Genomic DNA, 15,716 nt, shown 5'->3' with positions numbered 1-15,716 from the left:
GATTAAGTACAAATATTTTTTAATCTCAAAATAAAGATGTAAACATAGTTTAAATTCCTGATATTTTTCTAAGCATGTAGTGGTGCAGTTCGAATATGACAGTAGCAAAAAAGTGTTAATAAGAATTCGGACAAAAAGCCGAGCAGGCAAAATGTGCGCATACTTCAGGTCCAGGCTTTATTAATATTCATGATCACAAACAACTTATTTATCTAAGCTGTCCACTTAATTGATCGATTCGTGGGATCATGTTACGAAATAATCTCGGTGATTATATCGAAAGCATATTATAATATCGATCATATAGATGAATATGTGATAGTATTTTTTCTTTGTCAAACTAACAAAATATTCGAAATACAAATATTTGGTAAAAAGCAAGCCACATTAATAGCAGGTAGGTATATAAATTGATCGATAATAGCTTTTATAAATATAATATTGTTATATTTTTAAACCTCATCAAACACGACAAGTATGATCAAGGAAACACGTAGGGTTGTTTGTTTATATGGAAGCTTGGAAGGTGTGAATGCACTTCGGACCACACACGGGGCTCGCTAAGGGACTTCCGTTTGTTTACAATGCGAATTCTAGCATAGTAGCTACTGATTTTATTGACTGCACGCATAGAAAACAATGCGTTTCTTGTATACGCAAAGAGATCGGCGCACGCGCAGCTTCTGGCAAGGCAACACATAAGAAAGACACTCCGGTTTTCCATTCCGCGCTGAACCTCCGCGCGCGACGGACGTGTCGCGTCGCTCGTAGTATCGCGCTTTCGATACACTTCGCGTACTTGTGCTACCTTGAAGGATATCTGTGCAATGTGCTATGGAGTTTGTTTAAGTGACCGCCCTTAAGGGCTCATTTAGTGCTTGTTTCGTTTGTGACTGGAATTTATACAGCGGGTAAGTTCTTCGAAATATTTCGAGTAATAAATAAAAACGCGCCAACTTTATGGCCTATTGTGATTCCATATTTTGTGCATGCATCATTAAATTTTAGGACCACACACACTTTCTTATAATAATATTTTATACGAACGTTGTAAAACCTCTCTGTTTATCTAACACTCGAATCTTCAGCGCTGTATTAACTTTAATTGCCTCTTAAGCATTGGCTGCTTAGTCTTGACCTTCAGCGCCGTCTATATTTAATGTATTCATGAAAAAGTTGAAGACGATTATGCACACAAAATTACCTAATTTCATAGTCATTTTCTTGAATGATGGAAAATTACGTGTTATTATTCATATTGCATAGTTGGCTGTTATTATTCATAGCGGAATTAACAATGGCATGCGAATGTGGTGTGCAATTGCAATATTTGTTTTAATAGAAGCTATTACGGTCACACATATGCACACATAGTATGATAATAGTCATCTTTCCAATAGACCGTGTAAAGAGTAACATTACAAACATGCGCTAGAAAAAATACTTATGTAAAAAGCTACTATAAGCTTACAAGTTTAATATTAAATAAATAAATACATTCTGCTTATCTATATAAACTACTAATATTATTACTTTCGTGTCCTGCCTTTACCAGAGTCAGAAATGTTGTCTTAATTTATAAATAAATTAAAGTTAACTAAAGCTGTAGCACACACAAAATTTTGAATTGTATCTACAGTAAAATTATTACTAACGTTGTAAGCGTTCTATAACCAAGAATATTGAATAGAATGTAACATTTGAATACAATTAGATACTGCACTATAGTATTTGATGTTATACAAACCTTGTTCTAAGAAATCCAAGATAATCTGATGTAGGAGCATAGTCTTCACGTGTCCACAGTTGCATGGGCGGATGTTGTTACGTGACACTCCATTATCTACGGCTACTGTACAAGAGTAATTGTTAACATGAAGATGTTACATACCTACCTATGATAGTTTTAAGACTGGGTTTAAAACGCCCCTGAATGATGGACATTTGTTTTAGAACGCATAATAATATTGTCTATGTTTTTACTCTTTTGACTTAAGTACTAAACATTTAGAACCATAATTGTAACTAACTTTTAGAATAACAATAACATAAAAACCCATCTTGTTTACTATTTTAACAACTGTTTTAAATCTATAAAGTTATGTTAAAGTCATATTCATAATATATTATTTTTTTCTTAAAGGTAGGGCGATACATCCGGTATTGATCTATATTTTAAATCCTGGAAAAATGTACATCAAAGATGATGGAAAAGTTTTTATTGTTCCTAGTAAAAGTTCAAAGATTGTATGCTTTAAACGAAACATGGTTGTTGTTAGTGTTGCTATGTCGATCTTTAACGCCTCATGATTCATCAATCATCAATAGTTGGCAATGATTTAACGGAAGAGAGAAGTTCGAATTACATACATTAAATGAATCACGTAGTTTTCATTTCTGCAGAATTTCTTTGTTTTTCTTAGTAATTTTGTTTTATTTTATGCTGTTAATTTTAATTTCACAGTTGTATATTATTCATGTTAAACGTAAGTTACCTAACACACTGATTGAAATGTAACAAACTGTTTTTTTCCAAATATAAATTTACTACGTGTTCAAATAAAAAATACCAAATAGATTCGTAATGCAGCTAAGTTTATCTGGTCACAGTAAAATAACATTGTTACTTCTGCTACTAAACCCCAAGTATGATAAGGGATCAATCTATTGTTGCGACTAAGTTGATATGTAGGTACTTCATATATTTGTAAAACTCCAAACGAAATGCAATTGCAATAAAATTAACGAGTTCTAGAATGATTAAACTTCGTATTACGACAAATGTATGTTATTATACAAACAATGAAATTGCAGTCGCTCTCTCAACTTTCCTAGCACCTTTGTCGGGTCCGAGACCGCCAGCATAATTGTCAGAAGAAACGAAGCGTCCAATTATACAAATAATAGATGAATTGTTTGCTGAGAACGAGAGCCGAGCGCTATGGGATTTATAATTCCATCCTTTTAGTGCTTCCCATAAAATTTCACATTCAAGATCCTTCACTGATTGCTTTACTACCATCGAGCATTCGTTGTAGTGATATTTATAACACACTACTTTATTTTAGTTATTTTTATTTATATTGGCTGAGTTTTTGATTTTCGAAAATTTTTGATTTGATTTTTGAAAAAATAATCACGTTTTCTTCGATATATGTTCTGTCATAGAAAACAAGTCGAGCATTTTGATATTGTTTATAGTTGCAATTACATTTTATTACAATGTAACTATTACAATGAGTGATAAGCACTTAGGATTTTATTGGCAGTGTTTGTTGAAGTGTAAGTAACTATAAATCTTATACGATTGTTTGCGATGACGACGGAAGCCCTCAATTAGTGTATCGATTAACGAGAACATTTTACTTGCGTCATAAACTGTTTTAATCCACCTATCCTTATCCTATCCTATTCTAGAGTGCTAAACAAACCTCATTACAATAGCTTTAAATCTAATTAAGTTTGATGAAGCCTATTCAGATTACATCACTCGATTAGCCGTGCCGAATCTTAAATACACGGGAGTTGATAGGTAATTAGATTAAAATGGATCAAACCAATTGAGACTTGATCCAGTTGTAATTATCAGGCCGAGGCTGCGCGCGCGTCGAATTTCAATGCACGCTTCTACAAGTTATATCTTAACACTCGCGATTAATATAATGATATTATTGACCTTCCGTTATTGGACTTTCGAGCAATTTCTCAATTAGCCTCAGAGGTACTTTTCCTAAGTACTGTTGATATAAAAGTAACAAACTAATGCAGTTCATCTGATCCGTGGGTATCCTTATCTCGATCGCAATGTATCTGGTCCACACATTTAAACCACTGATGACTCCAAGGACTAAGTTGAAACACCTCCGATAACGGATTCGTGCCTCCCTTATCACTCCCTTGAAGGCAGTGAAATAGGTTTTGATTGGAGTAAGTGGTTCGTATACGCGATTCTCACTTACGGGAATTTCCCGGGGCGTTTAGTAGCACCACAGGTTTTAACCGACATTTAAAAAAATATACTTAATTCGCCTTGAATTATGTCTTGAATACATTGTCTGAGTTAAGTGGGATGAAGGATTTAAACGAACTTAGTCACTTTGTACAGAGGTCGTAATCGTCTCCATCTTGGAAACGTTGGTCTAGAATGCCCTTAATTGCGGCATTGCGTAGTTGAGCTATTTAGGTACAATTGCTAGATTGCCACTAAACACTGCGTCAGTGGTCAGTTTAAGTGTTAATCTCCTGATTGGCTGATTGAGTGATTACTACTGTGCGCTGTTTCTCTTTTACCTTACAATTTTATCTTTACTTTAAACGGTTTAACAGAAAACTTGTCTATCTATAGACTATAGAGTATTGTTTTGTTTTTCCTTTTTTATCTTACTGGGAAGGTCACCTTAGATTGCCAATTAAATACCCACAAATAACTTACATTAACAAAGTCATATAAAAAGCACCTGACAAAGATTAAGATAAATGGATATTATATTTAACCGCTCAATTTGAGCCACGTAAATTCAGTTCTGTGGACATTAGGCTTGTGCTTAATTATAATATGTATTTACACTTTAAAGTAAAAACTGTAAACGGTATATGCCATAAACTCTTGGGGTTCCTTAAACTTTTCTTTTATCAATCCCTTAGCTCCGAGAAACCCAGTCCAAATACATTTTAAATCTCAGTTGTGTCTATGTGGTTATTGGGAACGTGGACTAGATGCGTGCAAAATATCTTTCGTCACGTGCCTAAACGAAGCTTGGTAAATTTTGCAATTTCTCGTTTTTGAACTAGCTGCTCCAAATCTCCATTTTAGACGCCTTATATTCGCTTTGTTAATAGAAAATGGCTTTAAATTTATCCACGAATCGACAAAGACATTTCGATGCGAGAATAATTAAGCAGAAAGATTTGATCCTAAAAACTTCGTCGTCGACCAAACTTGATACTTGTTGTAACTAGCTATTTTTATATTTCAACAGAAAAAACGATCACGTTGATTAATTGTAAACTGTAAATAGAATTTTGTATTCTTATAAACAGGATTTTGTGTTGTTTTAATTTTAATTACAAATATTATTAGTAAAATTATTACCTACCGATGCTTATGGTTCAAATAATTGATGTTTACTTACTTAGATTAGGTGATGAAAAATATATGAAACTGGAAAGTTAATGCGATGTGATAAACCTACATGAAATATAAATAAGTTAATCTCAAGTAACCAATCTGAATAGTTTAACTGAATATGGAGTGGTGAAGACTAGTCGTGACAATAGTCGCCTGTTACACCATTCCACGATCCATTTTCTAACCGATTGAAACGGCAAAAAAGATATAATTATGTTTACAGCTGAAGATGTAGGGCTGACGATATGACATAATGTAGCACTTTAGGTATTCACTTATCTATATAAATTCGGTTCTGGTCTGCGGTGAGCTTTCACATGACTGCATGCAAATTAGTAGTTTTCCTTACTTAAAAAATTGAATGATGATTTAAAACTTTGTAATATTTAGGGAGATTTGGATAGGAGTACTAGGAATAGTAAGTTTATTCATATTCTATTCCCAAATACTTCGTAGCAACAAAATAATTTGCGCATTTTTTTAAGAATACGAATACGACTTATGAAAATTAATTCTTAATAATTTCAAAAATAGAAAATTAAAGAATCCCTAATACAGGTTTGCGTAATAATCTTTATCCATTTTATTTACTTGATTGACAACCCTTAGTTTAAGACAGAGAAGCAAAAACACTGGTTTTGCCATTTTCTCATGAACGACAGGTTACGATTCGAACGAAGAATACGAATAAGCTTTTCATTGATGCTCGCCTATGTTGGTTTCTTTTAAATCTACAACATATACATAATATGTTCGTATGCATTAATATATTCATATATGAATGATTTGAACGGCTTACGGATAAGGAGAGTCTGATGATAAAAACTTAATCATACTTAAGGAAATAATTAGTTTATATACCCAATACAGAATAGTTATTATCTGTAAATTAACACATACGGATTCATCATGTTGCTTAGTGCAAAATTAGTCATATTTTCACAAATTCTATATTTCGTTTCATTTCTATGTTTAAGTTTATGCACCATGTCAAATCAATTACTTTTATAATTTTGTATAAACATTATAATGCATAACGTACTAATCAAGCGATTGGAAATGGAACCTGATTATTCACAACTGTATATCGAAACAATTGCTACAGTAAATAAAAACAGGAATGTTGTTTAAGGATACTTTATTTGCTAAAATAATCTTGGCTTATTTGTTTAGGATTACAGACTCTACTTTTTACTAAGAGTTTTTAAGAAAGACTTGTGTATACGTCGTGATAGGAGTTTCGTATGAACACGTCTTGTTTAAAAATTCACCCCCCCCCCCCTTTTTGTACTTACTAAATGTTAAGTTCAACGCGTCGAAATGTTTTAAACGTTAAATTAAACATACATATACTTAATCTCTTGACGAATTTATATCAAACCATCAATTGAAAACTGATTACAGGTGCAATATTCCTTCTGATTCAGTAAGTTATAGCAGTCTAAGTATGGTTCCACCGAAACGAAGTTTTGCATGACATGTTTCAAACCATAACAGCAATCAGCGTAGCTGTTATAATTGCATATATTTGCATGATTAATCCCTTGCATGTTTCTAGTCGTACGGTATCTTTCAAAATGTGTTCGTTATAATTACTGAAATATGTTTAATAAGCTACAGCGACTGGTACGAGTAAGTTGCGCAAAGTTCAGCAATTGTCGCGATCCGCGCGTTTTGCTCCACTATTACCGATGGCTGGGAACCGGGCACAATGGGCGCGCGCTCCCACGCTCTCGGCTTGCAACACTGCGACACTTGTCAGACCGTCTTCGGGTTCGTTCAGATTGCTTATGAAGATCGTTAAGGTGCGCTTTCTTTGAAATATTAAATCATAATTCTTAAGCTTTTTAGTTAACACTTTATTAAGATCTAGGTAAATGTGATAACTGGTAGAACTCTTTATCTAAAATTTACACATACCTCCGTGGATCGATTAGGAATTTGAGTATCAGAAATTAAAATTTAATCTTCGTATGCTTTAATAGTGAAAGAAGATAACGTGAGATCTACATAACATCATAAGTGTAATAAAAGTAATTATCATAACGATGAAAATATCAATTTATTTTCACAGCACCAATAAAATGCTGATACCGCCTCCGTATGACTCTGTTATCGTAAGCATGTATGCATATTTTACAACCACAGACATTATGAACCACGTCTGAGAATAGCAATTAATATAAACATTACTATAGGTCTTTGGAGTCAGATTTCATCCCTGGATGATAAGAGGCTGTTTGTTTAAAGATAGCTCCGTAACTTAATCCCTCTCTCCTGTGTACAGTTACAGATTTACTGAGAACAGGATCGGAGAAAACGAACTATATCAACTTAGCACTTACTTTGCCCACGTAGTAATAATAAGCTTCCTTTTCATATCGTAAAATGATATCGGGGTATAACGATATTCCGTAACAGAAAAAGTAATGTTTTATATATAAGACTCTATTATTATATATAATATAAGACTTAAATCGACAAGTATTTTTATAATATGTAATGAAAGTGAGAACCTTCATACTAACTTATCATAAGTCGACGACCACAACTAAATACAATTGATTACTCTCATTCATATTAGTGACGACTCATAACGTCTGTTTGTTTCATTTATACTTGATCTATGATTCAAACGTCAAATATCATTTGGTCGCGTTTAAATGATCAATTTATGCCGTTCATATGCTATTACCCACTACAGTTAAATGGACTTCTATTGATTCTAATTTATTTTGTTAGTATATTAGTTTAGAGGGCGAAGAATTATAGGTAAATAAATTAGGTTGGTATATTATGTGTTGGATCATACTCGTATAAAAAAAACAATTGGAATTTAAAAATCGAATATAAGCTGGTATATAAGCACAAAAAAGTGTAACATAAGTACCTTGTGATGTTGTAACATTTGTAAATACGTAAGCGCCGTGTAATATTGTAACATTATTGTTATCATTGGATCTTGTTCGTCTGGAGGTGTGAAAATGTTATGACATAATCAACGAACTTCATGTAAACGTTTCTCTTCGACGCCCACGTCTCATCGATCACCCAAGCTCAACAATGTTTGTTTTAATTTGTACCTAGTATCTAGTTTTACGGTATACGTATCTACGACTTATTTTCAGTAGTTTGACTTTTAACAAACACGATATGGTCTTTGCTACTTACCGAGTTTGAATTGTTATTTACAAAGGTAGAGTTGGCCTACTTATGTCACAAAATACAACTTTATTTTGCTACTAAAACAACTACAAACTTAAAATCAATTGCTCTACAGTGTCGTGTTATAAAGTACAATATGCTATTTTAATTTAAGCAATATCTTAATTACCATATTTAAATGTTTATTTAGTTTTATTACTGTACGGGATAAGCTTGGCAAATCCGATGATGATATCCAGTTGGATATGCACTCAAATATAGACTTAATAGATACTGATAGGGTTCTCTACTTTTTACTCCTATAGCGATCTCGCGTAAAAATATTTCTCAATGACGCTCTTGGTACACGTTTATTAGCTTCTATATATAAGGAAGAATAAAATTAGTCAAAGATGTCATTGTAAATGGTAGCAATAAAACAAACAAGGTGGGAAAATTCTCGGAAAACACGCGGTCAGCGGCCACTCGCCGATGATTCAGGGTGACTCATCGATTAACCTCCTTGATGGCTCGTCATTAGCTGCAATATTGATTTGATCTGTTCATTTGCATCTGAATATCGGCTACAAAAGCAGCCATAACTAGAGTTTGAGATTTGGCCTCTCACTCTAGGAATACAAGCTTTCAATTCTAGACACGCATATCTCATTTTTATTAATTTTGTGTGTATTTGAAATTAATGATTGCTTATTAGCGTTAACGGTGAAGGTGAGAAGAACATGAAGATATTCACATGGTCGGAGTGAATAAAGAAAGTTGTAATAGTATCTTACGTATATCTTTTAAAACGAGACATTTTAAAATATGAAATAATATATACCAAATATTTAGGTAAGTATTAACTTATGTTATAGAAACAATAAATAAGTGTGTATACAAATATCAGGGCAAAACCTTCAGAGGGCTTAAACAAAGCGCAATTGCCAACATCTTAACAAGAACGCTGTCTCTGAGAAACATTAGCGCCCGTCCGCCATACTAGTACCAGTTCCAACAATTAGCAATTAACACAATTGTGTTGAATCCAACAAGAGTTTATCTGACGGGGAAAGCGTTTCTCCTAAACTAGAAATGCATTCTTCACGGCCACGCGATGTTTCGTGCGCGGCATCGCTAAATATTCTGGAATCTGCGAACATTACCCATCTTTAAACTGACAGTAACAGATGTACTCGTTTCGCGCGCTCCTTAATTATCTGTGTCAATTCGTGCTTGACTATTAGTAATGGATGAACAAAACGAATATTTTGGTATTAAGGCAATAAAATATAAACATGTAAATCGATCTAATTGAAATAAATTGCGAGTGTTAACCCGAGAAATGACTAACAAAATGAATCATCACATAATATACAAAGATACAACACAGCTTAAAACGTGGTTCCCTTTTATTAGAGTTTGAAAAATAAAACAAAGTTACTGTATTCCATTTAGACCTTCCCAAGTTGATATCTCGTATATTTTTTTCAGTAATTGAAAAAATGTGTAAGGCATTCCATGGCGTAAAAAGCAACGAGTCTCTGTAATATTAAATACAAAGTGACTGAGCGTTTTTCCAACACTTGCACTGTTCAAGATCATATTATTGGAGCAACTGGCATTCCGATGATGGACATTGGCCTTTAAAACTTTGAGAGGAAAAGGAATAAGTGGTGTTTACTTTTGACATTTGATATAAGGAAATATTTAGATGCTGGTTATATGTAAATTAGAACGGAAATGACTCTACAAATCTGAATATTTCTTCTACCTTTATATCTATAGTGTCAAATATGTAGTTGGTTTTATTTTTTGTCAATGAATATAAATCTTTATTAGGTACATTCGATTGACGTGTAAATATAATTCATCATAATATTTTATTATGCAACAGAACACAATTTAAGTTTATCATAAAGTCGTATCCTCGGGTCAAAAACATTAATACTTATCTATTTTACACCAAATTCTGATACAACAAATATTGTTTTATAGGCTGTGAAATTCAAATGCATTTGTGTTATGCACAAAAAAAATAAGGTTATCGTTGTTTTTTATGGAAACCGTAAAATTATTTTATTTCTTTTAAAGAATTTGTCGAAGTTCCATTCCTTAGCTTAGGTATGTACCCTTGATATCATTCCACACTTGATATTTGCTTAGCTATCGTTCGTAACAGCATCCGCTCGCAGCGAAGGCTACGCAAACGGACAGATAAGCATCGTTTTATTATTAGTTCGCTATGCGTTGATAAACCGGCTGGTCAAACAAACGAATTGGGTTAAACCCTTTGCTTCCAAGCAATATTTGATAGTAATATTTAGGTACCGCGATAAGCAAAGCAGCGTTAACTGTATATCTACATATTGTATCTACGTATGTCTCTGCTTTGGTTTAGTTGCATTTAGAATACACTTCATTGAATAAAATATGTAATTCAAAATTGTGCCTTTTTTATACATACGCACCTCGCTCACAAGTTATACAGAAAAAGTGAAAGATAACTACATATACTTGCCGCCATTTGGTATTACAAACTTTGTTAATTTTCATTAATCGTAACTACCTTAACTACTACTAGTACTAATTGTAATACTTGATTTAAAGTCACTGGATTCCTTTGTTTCGGCTTAATAATAAACAAAAACACGACCATAGACAATATCTTATTGCTTTTGCTTCCTCAACGGTGGTTGTATACAAATAGTCTAGTCGTAATGTACTTACAAGTGGCTTGATGGTATCTGGTGGCAGCGAAGCATGGCGCCTCGCTCATTACATTTAGCTCAATTGCGCGCCAGCTGCGCGACCCCTCGCGTTACTCATGTCTTCGTGCGTTTTTAATCTGTTCCAGAACAAAAGGGAGAGCACTTGTATTTGCGGCAATATACTGCAATTATACGTGCGTATACCATTATCAGGCTACCACCCGCAGTGTTACAAGTAGGCGGTTCAACTGTCTCGTAAGAGCTGTGACGTCCCGTTGTTAGAGGCGTGGAAAATGTGTCTTTAGATAGAATTAAGCAGAATGCCAATCAATTTTAAACTTATATTAATTTTTGGGAGTTCGTTGCTGGCTATAGGCTAATTGGCTATCTCTAATTGGGGCCAATCTTTGATCACTAATAAGAACCGAAGGGGCCAATCCATAGTTAGCCAGCTGGCTACAAAACTAGTAATATCGTTGGTGGCATATTAAGAAAAATAAATAAGATAACATAATCAACAACATTTTCAAGTCAATTTCAATTTTATAACTATCAATGGCTGTCGTAAACTATTTTTGATACGCAATAAACTGCTGTAAGTTTATTTTTTCACAAATTACGGAAGGCAGTAAACTATAAAGGGAAAAGTAACTATCGCTGTATCTCGTTTATCGCGTGGGCGAGTAACCGAGTATACAAGCTTATCAGTGCGTGTCCGTCCCCACTGTTGTTATAGCAGATAACACGTGTTTTATTTTCAAATTCAATATACCTAAAATCCAAAATTATTTTTGACATCTGGAATATTCAATGCTAAAAAGCTGTTTTAATTCTCTACTCGAATTAAATGCGTCAAGAGGTTTCAAAAAAATATTGAAGGTGGAATAACCTTTGGGGTTTACTCCGGAGGCTCTACCGGTACATATATTAGGTACTGTCTAATAACAGCAGTGTTGAACACTTGTTGGTATTTAGGCGTTCCAACTTAGTCCTCAAGTAGCAATGCATATGTGGCAACCTTAGGAATAATGTTTTTTAAATATGTAACATTTAGATATGTATACATTTAGACATACGAGTATGTTTAGCCATTAGCCATTTAGCTATTAGGTACTACGTAAAATATGTAAGTATTATCTGGGCTAACTTAACTTGTTAGCTCTAAAGTCACCTCATATCGGTCAACCGAGTTTGTTATCTTATAATTCCTTGCAATAATATATATTTAGTGATAAATATGCTTCACTTTTAAATGTATTCAAATTTGCAGAGTGTTAAATCTTGTTTTACGAAAATTAAGCAGTAGCTAAATTATTCCTGAAGGATTTATTCGTAAGGTCAAGATGATTTCGTTGATTATCTTATGAAGCAATAATTTACGATAATTAACTACCAATAATTAAATACAATTACAAAAACAAAGCTAGACACTTTTACTCAGAAACTTAATTGACTATTTAATTACTTTATCTTTATTGCAATCTTTTGCGGCATTATTTTATGTGGAGAGGAAATCAAAGGTTATATACCTTGTTTATTGATTAACTTGTATTGATTAAAAAATTCACATATTTTGCTCCTTTGCGTCCCTTACTATTGTAATTAATACGAGTGAACTGTATAATACATTCTTGGAAAAAAAGTTGGCAATCCAACAGAAATTCGCTTTCAAAATCAATAAAAATAAACTAACTAGTCGTTTATTTTTCAATTTTAAAGAATTCCAGTGGGACGAGCGCAAGGACGCAATTCTTTAATTAATCTTTAATTGGATGAATCGAGCGCGCACCAAATACGTTAATGAACTTCTTCACGTGGTTTAAGACTTTTTTATTGAGTACAATCCTTTATTATAGTACAGTAATCATTTGACATTACCCGTTTTGTACACCAAGGGTTTTTTTGTGCGCTTATCTGCAGAATTGCGTAGTGTTAAGATATAAATTTTAAAATTAAAGAGATCTTTTACTACAGTAGTTAGTCTTACGATGTTGCGTCATTATATTGACCATCTGTTCTTTCTTGTGAAGAAAGAGGACAGAAAAAAACAAGTGAGACAAACAGTTTAAAGACTAACGAAATCTGATAATAGGTATCTGTTGTTAATTGGTATTTGTAATTAATTATATTATTGTTATTGGAAAAATAACTGCAAATTGTGTCCAAAGACACAAAGGTCTCCTGTCACCTTATTATACATACTTAAAATATTATTAGTTTAAAAATCGTTGTATTTACGAAGATGAAGGTTCATGTGAACTGGGTCTTGGTCCGAACTAGTTAACCAAATCTTATGTAGTATGCGTGACTAATATGAGATGAGATCTCTGTATATTTCGCTACAACATAGAAAGTTAAACGTGGAAATTACACCATTTAGCCAAATCGCTGTTTAGCAATAATGGATGGACAAAAACCCAACGTTTTGCCAGTCATTACGAATGTTTTGTCATTTCGTACAGCAGACACTGACTCATACTATGGCATCGTAAACTAGCGTTATTTTGCTTCAAGGGGGTAAAGAACTTGCGCAAAATAAAGAAATATACGGAAATAAAGATAACTTTTATATTTATCTTGCAAGTAACCCGTTTATCAATAACTTTTATTGTACTATGGGAAGCCTTGAAGACGCTATGAATTAGGTAATTGTTTTCTCCTTTTTTAAATAAATATGTACTCTTGTGGAACTCATAAAATTTCACTATGATTAACGGTGGGGACCTAGATCCAGAGATGCCAGATAGAGAGAGAAGCTGAAATAAAAATCAATGGAGTTGATATGATTACCGCTGCATATTGATGACGTATGATGAAATATTTTTCAATATCACTGTAGTACATATCATTGGTACATACGCACATATACACGTATAACAAGTTGGATAAGAAATATTTATACTACATCCAAATATGGAGTCAGCATCGCGCGGGTAGGGTGAGCATACTATGAACATCTTGATGCCATATTAATTAATTACGATAAGACTATTAGCTTACACTATTCACCAAAATTCCTCTTCTTTCCAAAGTCCTGTTACAATCGGTTAAGTTGTCTCGAAGACTAAAGGACATTTTTTGTACCATTCAAAAAGATGAATTATTTTAGGAATAAGAAAATCTTTGGAACTTTATAATGTTCGTAATGATAAACTATTATGTACTAAACGTAAATTGAAGTCTTTGGGCCTATTTTTAAGAAGACCGTGTCCGTGGCGTCAAGGATACATGGCAAGCCTACTCGCGTAACTACAATAAGAAGTGCATTCGGTATTTTTATAGCAGTGCAGATGCTAGGCGTGAGAAAGTATAGTTTGCTACAGAAACCTTTGTTACGCAGTGCTGGGGCCAAAAAAACATTCATTAATTTCACTTTACGACATATTTTTAGCCATATAACTAGAATTGTTAAGGTTTAGTGAATTATTAAAAATGTGTTGGGCTACATTAATATAAGTGAAGATTTAAAGTTTAAGATTTAGTAATCTGTGCGGAAAATATGTCACAATTAACCCCTTTTGCGAAGGCCCATATGCCCGTCAGTCTGTCATAGGCCTGTATTTCTTGAATTTTAATAACAGACACTTATATTTTTGCCATAACAACAAATAATTAAAGTAAAACTTAAATTGAAAATGGGGTCATATATATTATATAATTATGATGTTCGTCATTATTATCTGCTTTGGCAAAATAGATTTATGTTATTATTGTTTATTGTTAACCGCAATATGTTATACCATTTACAATTTCAAATAGATAACATTTATCTGAAATATAATTTTCCTATTCCAAAAATAACTTAACAGGAAAATCGTCCTGAAGAAACTATGTAACAATGTTATGATTTAATAATTATTTATACGTAATTAGTTTGTTATTTGTTGCAGGATCAAACCAAACACCTATATTGTGAATAACATACTGTAATTTTATTTTGCAACCAATAATACCAAAAATCCACATACAAAGGCTAAGGTGGTAAATGCACTTAAAAGAACCAATAACTCGCTTAAAATACTGAGACCCTTTTAGTGTGAGCCTTAGTTTTTAAGATTCCATACTTTTCATTTGCCACCTAACAATGGACTTGCCTGTCCTTTGTAGACCATTACTCCAAAACGCATTCTAAGTTTATTGGTATAGAGTAGTATCTGTTCTCGAAGCCATCGCTAGTGAGATGTGAGATATTTGCACGCGAGATGAATGCGTAATAACTTAATTCCACGGTGTCGACGGCCGCGCACAATGTCCCATTTATTGATTGTACAACCTTCGCTTATTTCATGTGAGATGTTTGGTTAAGATGCTTGAATGCGCAATCGTTGGTATGTGGAGATGTACTTACATATAAAGGTAATAATAAATGTTGCTTTTATAGACGCGAGATGTAGTATGATATTCGTATGACCTTCCTTTTGACATTGCTAGAAATCAATGCACATATCGATATTCACATAACAATTCTCAGTATTGAGCTTTTATTAAGCGATTCAAATTACAGTTTACGAATATTTTAACATATACGAAAATAATAGGTATGATTCCTTCGGTATTTTTCTATGAAAAATATTTTTAGGCTTATGCAGGCCACACATATTACAAAAATGTATTAGATAACTTATTATTGTTAATATTTGTTTGTATAAAAAGAGAATATAACCACTACGTTTTTGTATAATAATATCTGTGACAGAAAGTTTTGCTGTGCCCATACTCGTCACATAATGTCTCTT

The 15,716-nt window shown here is 33.1% G+C and overlaps 1 protein-coding gene across 1 annotated transcript in view; it reads left to right on the top strand.

Annotated features, from left to right (window-relative positions):
• Positions 1-697: 697 nt before the first annotated feature.
• Positions 698-15,716, top strand: part of rau (RA domain-containing protein rau) — a 71,755-nt gene continuing 56,736 nt past the window's right edge. The window contains exon 1 of the mRNA XM_073081134.1: positions 698-911. The gene's annotated coding sequence lies outside the window, so the exon portion shown is untranslated. The remainder of the gene's footprint in view (positions 912-15,716) is intronic.

Source organism: Epargyreus clarus, unplaced genomic scaffold (assembly GCF_041222505.1).
Source record: "Epargyreus clarus isolate Ecla_fem2 unplaced genomic scaffold, WU_Ecla_fem_2.2 ptg000015l, whole genome shotgun sequence".
NCBI classification, from domain to species: Eukaryota; Metazoa; Arthropoda; class Insecta; order Lepidoptera; family Hesperiidae; genus Epargyreus; species Epargyreus clarus.
This window is presented reverse-complemented; position numbering and strand designations above follow the sequence as displayed.